The sequence below is a fragment of the Lissotriton helveticus genome, chromosome 6 (assembly GCF_964261635.1).
Source record: "Lissotriton helveticus chromosome 6, aLisHel1.1, whole genome shotgun sequence".
In the NCBI taxonomy this organism is placed as follows: domain Eukaryota; kingdom Metazoa; phylum Chordata; class Amphibia; order Caudata; family Salamandridae; genus Lissotriton; species Lissotriton helveticus.
In genome coordinates, this window is record NC_136067.1 from 1,879,598,285 (window position 1) to 1,879,612,196 (window position 13,912).

Below are 13,912 nucleotides of genomic sequence, written 5' to 3' on the forward strand. Positions count from 1 at the left end.
CATGATGCACTGGGCCAGGGACAGACTAATTTGCATATAGCCAGGTTCTGAGCTGGGATGGGGCAGTGAGCTAAATAACGGTGTTGGATCAAGCCCTGATCTTTGGACTGGGTAAGAGTGGTCTGCTTAATTCAGACACTCTGTTCATCACCACCCCCTTTTCTGAATCGGGAGAATTCTAAAAGCAGTGTCAGGGTTGACGCGAAATAAGGCACCAGGCCCGGATGGCACCCCCCCAGACCTATTTTTAAGTAATACTCATTTATGGGCACCAATTCTGACCCGAGTACTTAATGCCGCAATTAAATCTGGTTTACCGAGATCTTGGTCAACAGCAGTGATTGTCCCCATATATAAGAAAGACTGCAGAGACAACCCACAGTGTTACAGACCAATCTCGCTGATTGATGTCTCGGCCAAAGTATTAGGTAGGGCAATTCTCAACCGCCTGATAGAGTGGACTGGTACCCATAACACCTTAGTGGACACCCAGTATGGTTTTCGAACAGACAGGTCTACAAGTGACCAATGTCTAAACTTATATCTTTTAGCAGCCAAATACATCAAGTCAGATGACGGGACGCTGTATATGGGATTTATGGACCTGGCAGCGGCATTTGACAATGTTAATAGAGCTAAACTCTGGGCATTTATGTTTAGATTGGGAATCGACCCAGATTTGATCAATATACTCAAGGAACTGCATTAGAACACCTCTGCCAAGGTCCGCTATAGCGCGGGGGGTGAGTACCGATCCCTTCCCGTGCTCTGGCGGGGTAAGGCAGGGGTGTATCCTGGCTCCATTCCTATTTTCTCTTTACATAAATGACCTAGAGAGTGCCCTGCTGACACTGGGAACTGACTGCCCAAGAGTGGGATCGCGCCATATACCGGTACTGCTGTACGCGGACGATGCGGTCCTTCTCGCTCGAACAGCAGTGAGCCTCCAGCTTCTAATTACTGGTTTTGCTGAATTTATGAGAAATCTGGATCTTTCTGTTAATCTAACCAAGTCTTTTATTATGGTGACAGGGAAAAAACCTCACAAGAGATTTGTGTTCAAAATAGGAACTCACGTTTTGGACACTGTTACCACTTTTCCATACCTGGGTCTCCTGTTTGACGAAAAGATTAAGTTTGCCCCACTGATTGAGGAAAGGTCCAGGAAACTCGTCTCAGCAAACGGGGCCATACTAAACTTCGCACAAAGGATGGGACGTTGGTCTCCTGAGCAGGTGTTGACACTGTACAGAGCGGTCAGTACCTCCAAAGCCACCTACGCGGCAGAGGTGTGGGGTTTTAGGGATGCACATCAGATTCAAGTGGAGGAAGACAAATTCTTAAAGAAACTATTAAAGCTACCACAGAGCATCCCGGCAGCTATCATTCATAAAGAGCTGGGCACTCCATATATATCTGATCTGATCAGAGTGAGACCAATTTTGATCTGGCTTAGAATTTGGCTAGACCCAAATGCGGAATTAACAAGACAGATTATTAAGGACTGACTCCAGAGAGACATATGGTTGCAAATCCCCTGGTTAAAATACATTAAAGAAACCCTAGAGTCCATCGACCAGCAAATATTATTTTCTGACCCTTCAAACGTGGATAGCTCTTGCAAATTTTATGTCCAAAAGCAGCTGTCACAAAAATACGAATACAGGAGGAATGAATTTGATTCTAAAAAATCCTCGGTAGCAGCCCACTCGCTTTTAAGCAATGAAATGGGTATGGAATCGTATCTCTTTTTAATTTACAGTCAACATGAGAGGTTTTTAATGACTCGTTTTAGGCTCAATTTGTTACACAATATTTTATCTTACCCGTCTGGTTTTACACTAACAATTGAGCAGAAGGGTGCCTGCGGCTGCGACAATAGGTCTCCGCAGGACACCCTTCATTTTGTACTATTTTGTTCTTTTTATAAAATGCAGCTTTATTATAAAAAACTGCTTTATTATTTTTGCAAAGAGCAACTGAGACACGTACCCTGTGTACTATTATGAGCTTTTTAAAAATTGTGGTCAAATTAAGAAATACAAGGGGTTGACGGAGGATGTTATGAATTTACTGCTCCCTTCTTCTGGATAAAGCTTGTAAATAATAATAATTTGTATACCTGTTTTTAATATTGTTATGTTCAGTCTGATTAGATGTGGATATGTAATATTATGGATTTTTATGATGGTTTTTAACCACCGAAATAAATAAAGAACTGAACTGAACACTGTGTCAAAGCATAGAACAACAGGAAACAATAAGCCACGAGCTGGGAGGTGAGGTGCGAGCCACTCCATGTTAAGGTTTTACAGGATTTTCATTGGTAGCTTGAATTGTAAGCATGGGGACAGGTGATGGGATCTCAGTGTGAAGAGGTCAACTAATGACCTTCTTATGGCTTGGTACTGATAATAGTTTCCTGGCCACTGACTGATCTACAATGCCCTTTAGCTCAAGATCAATTTTTGACAAAGGTCAGTCAACATTAGTTATACCTTGCTCAGCGGAGAATGAGTTGGGCCACCCCTCTTGGTCCTGACACTTTTTTGACTGGACCTCTGTTGATGTTTTTAGATATTTAGGGTGGATGATGCAATGCCTTTAATCGGTACACAGACAAAATATCGAAAATAAAATATCGGAAAGACAAAATATCGAAGTTTAAATATCGAGATACAAAAATATCGAAGGTAAGTAATATCGACAGTCTAAATATCGATATTGGCATGATATCAGTAATATCGAAGTTGTAAATATCGATGTTAATAATATCGAAATTAATAACTTTGATGTTACTAATATCAAGTTTTAAATAAATTTAGTGTATATTATATTGTATTTATTATGTTTTATTATTTATTTTTAATGTTATTTTATTAAATATTGTCTTTTACTACTGTAGCGGGTTGTGGGTTTATAGGGGAATAGGGTGGGAAGTAATTTAATTATGTTAAATTAATTATTAATTAGTAGGAATTATTAATTAATTAATTGAGAATTAATTTTTTATTATTTTTAATTAATTTATTAATAGATAAATATGTTCTGTAGCGGGTTATGGGTTTATAGGGGAATAGGGTGGGAAGTAATTTAATAATAATTAATTAATTGATATATGTTTGTACATATTTTAATTAATAATTAATTGGTCATTAATTTCTATTAATTAGTTAATTAATTATTATAATTTTTACATATTTATAATTATTAATTAGTTGGTAATTAATTATTATTAATTATTTAATTACATTAATTATAGTAATTTTTTTATATATAATTTATTGTTATTCTTAATTAATTAATTGTGCAAAATAATATTAATTATTAAATTAAATTAATTACAGCAAATGTGCTAATATATTTACTTTATTGTTATTGTTAATTAATAATTAATTGGTAATTAAATAATATTAATTAATTTTGGGTACAGGGGTATTTTTAGGGTTCAGGGTCAGTTTTCAGTTCATGGGTACAGGGGTATTTTTAGGGTTCAGGGTCAGTTTTCAGTTCATGGGTAAAGGGGTATTTTTAGGGTTCAGGGTCAGTTTTCAGTTCATGGGTAAAGGGGTATTTTTAGGGTTCAGGGTCAGTTTTCAGTTTTTGGGTAAAGGGGTATTTTTAGGGTTCAGGGTCAGTTTTCAGTTTTTGGGTAAAGGGGTATTTTTAGGGTTCTGGGTCAGTTTTCAGTTCATGGGTAAAGGGGTATTTTTAGGGTTCAGGGTCAGTTTTCAGTTTTTGGGTAAAGGTGTATTTTTAGGGTTTAGGGTCAGTTTTCAGTTTTTGGGTAAAGGGGTATTTTTAGGGTTCAGGGTCAGTTTTCAGTTCATGGGTAAAGGGGTATTTTTAGGGTTCAGGGTCAGTTTTCAGTTTTTGGGTAAAGGTGTATTTTTAGGGTTTAGGGTCAGTTTTCAGTTTTTGGGTAAAGGGGTATTTTTAGGGTTATGGGTCAGTTTTCAGTTCATGGGTAAAGGGGTATTTTTAGGGTTCAGGGTCAGTTTTCAGTTTTTGGGTAAAGGGGTATTTTTAGGGTTCTGGGTCAGTTTTCAGTTCATGGGTAAAGGGGTATTTTTAGGGTTCAGGGTCAGTTTTCAGTTCATGGGTGAAGGGGTATTTTTAGGGTTCAGGGTCAGTTTTGGGTTTTTGGGTAAAGGGGTATTTTTAGGGTTCAGGGTCAGTTTTGGGTTTTTGGGGTACAGTCGTACAGGGTAAAAATAAAATTAATTTAAATTAAATCAATTAAATGAAATTAAAAAATATAAAATTACATTACATTATTAAGTTTTTAATTTATTTTAAATGTATATGTATTAGTTTTAAATTTTTAATTATGTTTTAATATTTTTATTTAATATTTGTAACATTATATGTATTTTATAATTATTTTTACATTATTATTAATACATTTAAAAAAACGATATTTTTAAATACGATATTTTTGTACTACGATATTATTTTTTCGATATTTTTGTACTTACCTTGTTAGGGATAGGATTCCTATATTTTTGACTTCGATATTTTTGTCGCGATATTTTTGTATTTCGATATTTTTGATTTCGACATTTTGTCAGACATTCCCTTTAATCATGTCTGTCACTACCAAGAAGACCCTGGAAGTACTGGACAGGAAAAAACCCAATAATGACTCCCACACCCTGGGAGAAAGTACCCCGAGTGAGTGATTCGTTTTTTAAAAACAAACTCTCTTCAGAGTTTGTTTTTGAGAAACAAAACATTTCAGTAGTTTAGTGTACAGCCAGGAGAAAGCAGCAGCAGCTGTACACCAAACTTTTAGTACATTGAAAGAAACAGTGGTTCATTTCAATGTACAGGGATGACATCAGGGCCAGTTGTCATTTTTAACTTTAGTGTATGGAATACCTTTAGAATGTTGGCAGTATCTTCCGCTATCCAGAAGGACACTACTCCATCTGCTGAATTTTAAATCAGACCCTAAGTCTCTTAAATGGAAGTACAAATCATCTAGTGGGGCAAGGTCCAAGGTTGTGGTCAGCGATGGTCCCTTGAAGTCAGAAGTCAAAAGCGGTAGTATTACAGCTATCTTTGTTCTACCAACATTCCACTCCCAGGTGGCTTTTCCATGTTGCATGGTCTGTAGTTAGCACCACTTTCCCCTTCCTGGACTGAGAGGCAAGCCCTTGTCTTCTAAGCCAGAGTCAATATTTATCCCTGCTAGGGATGTGTATTCCAGTCTTGGAGGTGTGATGAGTGGCAGAACTGGTTTTAAACCTGGCAGCCTAATGTACATTTTATACAGTTAACTTCCTACTCAAGTTATCCATAATCTGAATTCACCATTGAATCAGGTGTGGAAAATTAGGTAGAAACGAACTTTAAAGGTACTTGTTTGCATTTTCCCATGAAGAGACATAAAATCAAATATTTTCCACTGATGCCTCTCCTACAAAAAGAGATCTAGCTGGATCTACACAGAGAAATAGTGTTTAGGCTTTCAGTCCCTAGGAGGGCAAATGTTTTTAAATATATAGTATGTCACCTTTGTTGTATATGAGGCACCATGGAAAGTGGGCCTACAAGGCATACTGTAGGGAGGAGTTATTAATAAATAAATATAGGTTTACCTACAAGGCATTAGGCATTTTTGCTTGCCATGTTTTACTGTCAAGGAATTAAACTGTAGCACAGCCAAATCTCAGCTACGCTCCTGACAGCAGACTTAAAAGGGGAAAAAACACAATACAACAATACAATAATAAATGTTCTCAGACCTCAAGTAGATGCATGGGCATGTCATCCTTCCACACCACCTGTTTGTGTTGTGTGCATGTATGATTTGGGACTGATAATAGTTGTATCCCTGTGTTCTCATAATATCCCTTTTGTGCCCCCAGGCAGTGACCAATCCTGAGAAGGCCACTTTATGTTGACCAGTCCCCTAACACTTTGCTCCCTTGGCTTCTCCTACATTTCCACTCGCAAGGAAACTGCTTCAAAATCATTTCTTCTCTTGCATCTACCTGGGTACTATGGTTTCTGGTGGTGCTACTGCTTCTGTGGTTTCTGGAACCTCAATAAACCTTGGTCAATTATTGTTATCACCATCAGTCCGGTCCATGAAGGCTTTGCACTCACTGATGTTACAGGACCTCTTTGCTCAAGTGTTTTGTTCTCTTGCAACAGCTGCACAAGATTTCAAGCTCAAGGGTAAGATATCTATTTTGGGTGTTGATGAGTTTAACTTTATACATTCCTCTGCAAATACCAAGATTTACTAGCTTTGGCTTTCAATCCTGACCAGCCTCCGGGCACCGCCACTTCAGCTCACTGCTTCCTCAGCTGCTAGAAGAGTCACTTTAACCTTATGATAAAACCTGTAAGATTGAAAAGAAAGAAAGAATCTTCACAACAAAGGTCAAACTACTATTTGCATAGTCATGCTTTTTCATTTAACCTAAGGAAGAACAAACATCTGAATGATTTACAAAAGAGGTCTATGATTTAATACCGCACTTATTTGTATCTTGGGAGTTTGTTAGCATATGGTGCAATGATCAAAGGAACCAAGACCTCATAGTTTCCTAGTGTGTGAACATTTTTTCCACATCAAAGATTTACAGAAATGGTTTGATACGCACACATTAATAGCAAAGAATCAGTTCCACCAAGTGAAATTGTTCACACATTTTTTTAATTCTTTGAATTTTATCTTTTTTCCTTCACAGGTAGCCAACCCGTTTTGTCCTATTTAAGGACTTCTTTAGGGCTACAAAACATAGACAACATACAATGTTTTTAAACCTCTTATGTACACAGATATATACACACTAAAGAATATTTTTATAACAATTTGTATATACATACATTACTACTCTATTTACATACTTACACTGATATTTATCGGAACATTCAGCTCATTCTTTTGTAATGCACACCTAAACGTGCATTATGGGAGGCCATGGTCCCTATACAAACTTCACTCCACAATTCATTAATTTTTTTGACATAATATTACAAGTTGTTTATTCATATTTTTAATATAAGACTGTATTCTTCTTAAACCATATCAGTATGACAGTATGGGAAACTTCTATTAAAGTACTATCCTACTCTTAAAACCATAATATACACCTTCTTTCTATACATTTACACGAGCTGAAAGGAAAAAGCATAGGTAAAGAAGTCTAAATGAATCAAGCTCATGCCGTTTTGTGCAGCATCATTAAGAGAGCAACTAGCTTAGGTAAATGCTTGTGTCAGTACAATCTAGTAAAGAATAAGGCAATACACAGAGGCTTGTAACATTATATGGTTACTTCATCAATAATCCGTTTTATTGCACGAATGTTCCCTCTTCTCAGATTTGGCAAACCTTGCAATATTCATTCTGGTAGATATATAAAAAGATAATGGGATATCATGTCAGGTTTTATAATAGCTTTTCGGCTTTTCTATTTATACGTACATCACATTTAGAGATTTACAAACATCCTTTTCGGAGGAGCCATACCTGTGCCTCTGTGGTATTGGAGTCCTCGATCAAAGTAGCGCTTGTCAGTTTATTCCCTTAAAGATTTGTTTGGGAAAATGGCATCCTCCGTAGCTGCAATATGGAATGTATACATCTATCCATTACTGCACAAACTTGATCATAGTGTTCATGAACAAGATCATTAATTCTCCAACCATATTGTTTTGGCAAACAGGTACTGACATTATACATAATAAGACAGCCAGCTTGACTGCAAAACCTATCACTAATTGCAGAATATCATCAATACGTGCATGTGAGCATTCAAATACTATACTCCCAGCCCGTCGTTATTTTTTAAGTGGTCAGTTACTCAATGTTTCTTACGATTACCCAATAGTTATCCTTCTCGTTTGCATATGGCGTGCAACACTATCAGTTATATGATATATGACGTTTACATTCAGCAATCTTCATTTAGGCAATCACACCTGTAAGTCTTTTATTTTGAGTCCTTAGTAGGGCTGGTATTATAGGGTATGTTCCCTTGGACGGTGTATGGTCATATTTGACCCATAACTATAACGTAAAACATAAGAGTCACATATTATAAATATTTTGGGCAGATGGATATTAGTGCTATATAAATCCTTTGGGCATCTATTACCTACTCCCCTACATAAGAAGTTTTAAAACATTATATGCTATCTATGTTTTGTAGCCCTGAAGAAGCCCTTAAATAGGACGAAATGTGTTGGCTACCTGTGAAGAAAAAATAATAAAATTCAAAGAATAAAGAAATGTGTGAACATTTTCATTTGGTGGAACTGATACTTTGCTATTAATGTGTGCGGATCAAACCATTTCTGTAAAAGAACAAACATCTGCACATATACCTCAGCCCAAGGGAGGAGTGTCACAATGATGGAACCAGAGGCAGGTTTCACAGAACCCTATTTCTGTGCCTAGTGATGTCCTTCAACATCTTCAACCTCATGACATGCTCTGTATAGTATCACTGGATTTCCCATCATCCATCAGAACAGCAAGGGACATCACTGGTTTCCTCCACAAAATTGTCTTTAAAAGCAGAAGCCAAGGCAGAGGACTCATTTCCATCATCCATCTGCACAGGTAGTGACATTATTGGATTTTCCAGAATCCATCTGCAGAGGAGTGACATTTACTCCTCCTCCCACTTAGTAGGCACCAGCATGGGCGCGTGAGTCAATCTGTGCCTGTCTGTGCTTCAACTGTGCCTAGAGCCAGGAACCGTTATCCTCTCCCATACTGCTGCTACCATGATGCGGCCCTCTTTGCACTCAACCTGGCCATCTTTCCACATGATGCCTTGCAGCATCACACAACATACAGGAAACATTTCCCTGCGCTTCTAGCAAATTTGTTCATGCACTTACCCACAGCCAACACTCAAACCATCTGCACTGACAGCACCCTCCACCCTACTCTCTCGCACAGTCCTGCAACTAGCCACACAACACTCCGCACTCCTATGATGCTCCTCAACAATGTGTTCACGCATCAAACATGCACAGAGATGTGGAAACTGCTGCATTACAACACCCGGACCTACTTTTCCTCAAGGAAACCAGGCTGAATCCTGCATTTGCACATGGCATCGCCACAATTATTTTCCACCATCTACAATCTGGGTCTGGTGGCTCTGTGGGCTAATGCATCCACTGTAGCGGCCTGTGTTCGACCTCATTGTCACAGGTTCAAATCCAGATGGGCCCACTCAGCCTTTCATCCATCTGAGGTCGATAAAATGAGTACCATTGAGTTGGGTAACAATAAACATCTGTTATTCAGCGCCAAGAGACCTCGTTGGGGTGAACCTGCACTTTACAAATACACATGTTATGTTACAAGCTCATCAGACAAGACAGACTTCACAAGCCTGGAGGCGGCACTGACCTCATCCACAGAAACCCTATCAGCTGCACCATTTCCACTGACATGTCATCCTTCAACATGGAACACCTGTCTTTCAAGCTCCATGTCAGCCAACTTCACCGTATGCAGCACTCACCTACAGACCACCGGGACTGTGCACCAATTTCACACACAGCATTACTTTGCCACAACACTCACCCTCTACACTAGCAAATACATCCTACTCCATCCAAGTCAACAAGCCCACACCAGTCTCCTGGACAGATCACTTCCTCATCAAGTTCAGCCTCCCAGTCCTTGTGCAACGGACATGCACCACTGCCGGGCCAGCCCAGTGAATCTGAAACAAGATCACTGATAAGGACTGTAACACAGCTTTCAACAGCCACATACCTGAACACAGAAACAGCCTTCCCAAAGCAAGAATTTCAACAACTGGGTTATGCCCTTCACCAACCTCCTGGACTCTCTCAAACATACACGAAAAACAAGATCTAGACCATAGGCCTTATGGTGCACTGAGGAACTAAGAATGATGAAATTCCACTATGAACAACTGTAGCACAAAAGGAGAATGAGCCAACACAATAGAGAAAGGAGCACTTCCAAATCCTCCCGAGACTCTACCACCACATCTGCCACTCTGGAGGGCTGCAGTGATGCCAGCATTGACAGAAGCAAAGAAACTTTAGCTATTGTGAAGGATTTCACCTCACCACCTGCTGCCTCCAACTCAATCCCCTCCTTGTCGGACTTCTGCAACAATGTCTCTCAATTCTTCAGCAACAAAATCATGGCCATTTACAGCAACTTCCACCCGCAACCAGACCTGACAGACCTTGCCAAACACCTCCCTCCCTATCTTACTCAAAGAACCAATGCCAACCTCATTCCTCATCATCACCCCAGAAGAAAGGGCTGCCATTATGACATCCATCCACTTGGGGCTCAATCGGATCCTACCACACCTACTCTAGAGAACTGCAGCCCATCATCCATGGTCACACCTACTCTGGATGGACACATTATGAGCTTATAAGTTGGGAGACAGCATGATTTCTTACATATGGATGAAAAACAGATAAGAAGGTTAAAGCAATGGAAAAAATTTAGTAAAAGAAGAAAAACAGATTAAATGTTTCTGAATAGTGAAGGTATTCCAAAAATTTGCTGCGCGGCTGGGGTGGGGTGAAACGTTGCCCCACAGAGTTTGGTAATTTTGTTTATGTGCCATTGGGGCAAGACACAAGCCCAGCATGCACTCACTTTTCAATGCTTTTGATAAAAGGATATGAACTGCGCAAAAGGGAGTGCATCCCGTTGTTAACTGATGTATTGAATGCTTCACTGACAACCTGGGAGAATGTACTCCAAAGGCTGCATGGGGTGTCCTACTCATGCAGTGGCACCCTCTCACTAAGAGTATCGCTAAGTAAAGAGCGGCAATGGTTACATTGGGTCAAAGGTTTTGGGTTCACCATAATAGAGCATCATGGGGTTTGTATTACGAGAGGTACGATGTAAGATGGGAGGGATTAGTGAGCACGTATAAATGGGACATCAGAGTTTTAATGTGCTCCTAATATGTTGGACATTTAGCGGGATAGTGCTGAGGGAAACATGTTTTAAGTTTCTGATTTAGTGAGCAGGTCGTAATCAGTAACATGTTGACTGTTGTTTGTTAAAATATCGTTAAAAAGTGTAAACATGAAAATTAAAGTCATTGTTTATTTTGTAGTTTACTGACAAAGAGCGAAGATGACGCTCGAAATGCATTGGGAATCAATAATACTACTGAGGATGCAACATGTATTAGTCCTGCTGTGGGAATAGGCCTGGATGGGCATACCTCCAGTATCAGACTTATTATACATTAAAAGGATTTCATGTGATGAAATGGATGAAATTTTGAAAACATTGGATAATCTGGAATAAAATGATGTAACTGATTAAGAAGTGTGGCAAATGGTTTATGCCAAGCAACAGTGCTTCTGGAGAGAGAGCTATTGGGTTCTCACTATACTGGATTTTCACTATTACACAGCCGTAGGGCGGACCATAGTTCCAGGATGCACGTATTTTGAAGCGAGTAATCAAACTAAGAATGAAAACATAGGTGTGCACTTCATACCCTCGACTTTGGACCCTCTCACTAAGAACCAAGTACACTGCATTCAGGCTTGCAAAGGCCTGCTATAGGATGGATTTATAGGTTTTAAGTGCAGTGACACTTAGATATAAGAAACCTACATCTTAAGTAAGTGGTGCAAGCACCAACTTACTCAGGCTGCAAAGGCAGGCCTGTAGTTCTATTTTGCATGGCGCTCATGGGTGGCATAATGCATGCGTCAGCCCATGAGAGACCTCCGGGTTACCTTTGCCCTGGGTACCTTAGTAACATATACTAGGGACTGATAAGGGTACCACAGTATCCAATCTGGGATGTACCTAAGTACTAACCACAACAATTTAAGGGAGAAAGCAGATAGGCTGGGGTCCTGATTAGCAGGATCCCAGTCAGACGAGTCAAAAACAGTATCGCATGAAGCAAAAAGTGGGGGTAACCATGCAGAAGGAGCCTACCTTCCTACAATACCTCAATAATTGCAAATTCTTTCAAAAATCTTCCAGACAACTCTTCTCGTCTGAACTCCTACTTGCATGTTCATGTCACGCCATACACTCTCCAGAGACATAAACATTCAAGGGAACCCTGAGGTACCGCCGTACATGTCTATAGCTGGTCTATCGCTTCCCTATTCAATAACTAGCCCGTAGGAGGACTGGTTAGATACCTGTCCGTTCCCCTGCTCGGATGGGTCAGTAGCTATCCCGATTCTTGGGGGTATCAGAAATCTACTAGGTGCACCACCAATCATTTTGTGGAATCCAGCACTAATGCATCGTCATTGTAGTGCCCTTGGTTTGCTTGATCTACTTAGATATACTCACCTGATAAAAATTATTTGTAGATTAAAATCCAAGACTGAAAACAGGAGCCATAAAGATTTGGGCCATGTAGCCATGTAGGTCTTCCTCAAACTGTCCTGAATACAAAATATTGGCCTTGGCTCTTGGCTCAGGGGGTTCAAAGCGACCATGTCAAAGTTCATATGAAATTACAGGGTGAATGCCCTTTGCTACTTACTGCATGTCACCTTAACAAAAATAATCCCAAACTTGAAGTTGGGGACAATTATATTTAGGTATTACCACTGATTTTGGCAACCCTGCTACCTTTCTAAAGCATGAGTTATTTTCCTGATAGAATAATGATTCCAGAATGACTCCAGCCATAAAACTACTCTTCCATTGGGTTGCTCAAGCTGTAAATTTCAAAATATGCCACCCTGGAGTACCAAGAAGTTGAGATGATCATCAGCGTTCGTTCCAACAGGTCCAACTTTCTTGCTCAGCTTCTACATGTGGGGGTTGGGCTGAGAGAACTCTCTTGGAAGTTTCCTTCCATCCCAATCTGCAGGCAGATCCACACACATGTTCTGTACTTATGGTTTATGCAAAATGATTCTCAGTAATGGTGACACAGAACACCGAGGCTCAAAATATGAAGCTCCTTAAAAAGAAGTAAAGCACACTGGGCATATTCTTTCATTTTCTTCTTACATCACGCTGGCAGCATTCTCATGATTGCCAGGCCTATGTGTACTGTACTAGCTCATCCTGGGACCTGTAGCCATGTTTATCTCATTATAAATCTAGGACAAGTACCAGAATGCAAGGAAGAAACCTGCACAGAGTGGTCTGCTCCAGTGGTGTAACGAAACTTGAGGGGGCCCCCCTGCAAACTACATGGAGGGGGCCTCCCTCCCATCCTCCGTGCCAGTCTAGAGTTCTCAGGCCAGCGACCCGCCATCCTGCAGGGTATGCGGGTCGATTGTTATGCAACTGTCACCAATCCAGCAGTTATAAGTAACACTGGATAGTGGAGCCAAAGGTTGGGCTTAGTCTGCCAGCAGGCTATCAAAGTGGTGGTCTATTCATTACAGGGTCCCTGCCATCAGTAGGCCGGGAAGTTTGCCCAATTCTAGGTGGGTTTCCCTGATGCAGACTTCTGTCATGATATACAACACCGGGCCCACTCATCGTTCAGTTTTGACAAAAGTGCATCCACTGCTCCTTCTCATTTCCGTTTTAAAACCTTAGACAATGCAACAATGCAGTATTTCAAAAGCTGATGTAACTACTAAGAGCACATTTTGATAATACATTTTTATTAGTAGACAATAGCAATCTTAAGAGGCATTGCATAGCTTCATACACACTGTGACCCCAATTCCATCACAGTCCTCTCTCTCTCTCTCTCTCTCTCATGAGTCAGTCTCTCTCGCTCAGTCAGTCAGTCTCTCTCTCTCTCTGTGTCATTCAGTCTCTCAGTCAGTCAGTCTGTCAGTCTCTCTCTCTCTCTGTCAGTCAGTCATTCGGTTCTCTCTCTCTCTCTCTCTCTCTCTCTCTCTCTCAGTCTCTCTATCTCTCTCTCTCTGTCAGTTTCTCAGCCAGTCTGTCTCTTCGTCAGTCAGTAATATC